Here is a 1188-nt window from a genome sequence, read left to right as displayed (position 1 = left end):
TGTGTTCGCGCGTGCGTCTAGCTGCTCTACATCGGTCAAGCTATAGCAACGTACGTCCGTCTGTGTTCTCAATCCTTGTTCCTCCATAACTTTCTAAATGGAAAGTTGCATCTGAAAAACAACTACTGATGACATAATATTAACCCTTCAAAACAACACCAGACTTAATATAAATCGCTCTCTCATAATATTAAACCCTTCAAAACAACACCATACTTAATATAAATCGCTGTCTCATAATATTAAACCCTTCAAAACAACACCATACTTAATATAAATCGCTCTCTCATAATATTAAACCCTTCAAAACAACACCAGACTTAATATAAATCGCGGTCTCATAATATTAAACCCTTCAGAACAACGCCATACTTTATATAAATCGCTATCTCAGAATTACAAAGTTCTTTCTGCACCGTACCTAATTTTGAGAAATTTGACGTAAATTATTTTGAGTTTCACAGTATGCCGAGCTTTTTCGAATGCAATTCTTTGAACATCTTAATAACGACTCCGAATAATCTTATGATTTTGATAGAGGAGATGCAACATTTGGTTTCTGACCACATGATCTTAGTAACTCAAAACGGCCAAAAATGTCAGATAGAACTTTGTAATTTTAAAATAGCTAGATAACACAGATCCAAAATTTTAATAATTCTCAAATGCAGGTTACCATTCGTGCGTCGAATCATAGTGGGAAAACAATGCTGACTGGTAATTAATCTCTCATTCAGTACAGCGTGTTCAGCAGTCATTTTATTTTACCGTGGCCACAGAATAATTGGTCGCTTTTAAGGACAAGCGGGCTAACCCAGATATCAGGGGTTTCCAGAAATCTTGACCTACATCAAAAATGGTCAGTACCCTACCTATAGTAGAAATTTGGTTTCATTGGTGAGTATATTTGTTTGGTTATAGAGAAAACTTTCCTTGTCTCTTTATGAAACTGAATAAGGATCCAAAAACTTTACCTTTGATTATTCTCGAAATAGCATTTTTCGGGACAGCCCCCTTGCTCTTAAAAGCAACCAATTTATTATTAAGAAGCACCGGATATGGTTTGTCAATACGGGAACAAAAGCGCAGGAAACTTCCGCTGAACGGATAAAAAAGGACCAGTGTATACCTTTGTATTATAGCATAACACTGTAGCCGTGCCTATCATATCGACTCGGTGCGTGTGTG

This window comes from Aplysia californica, unplaced genomic scaffold (assembly GCF_000002075.1).
Source record: "Aplysia californica isolate F4 #8 unplaced genomic scaffold, AplCal3.0 scaffold00251, whole genome shotgun sequence".
Lineage (NCBI taxonomy): Eukaryota > Metazoa > Mollusca > Gastropoda > Aplysiida > Aplysiidae > Aplysia > Aplysia californica.
This window is presented reverse-complemented; position numbering follows the sequence as displayed.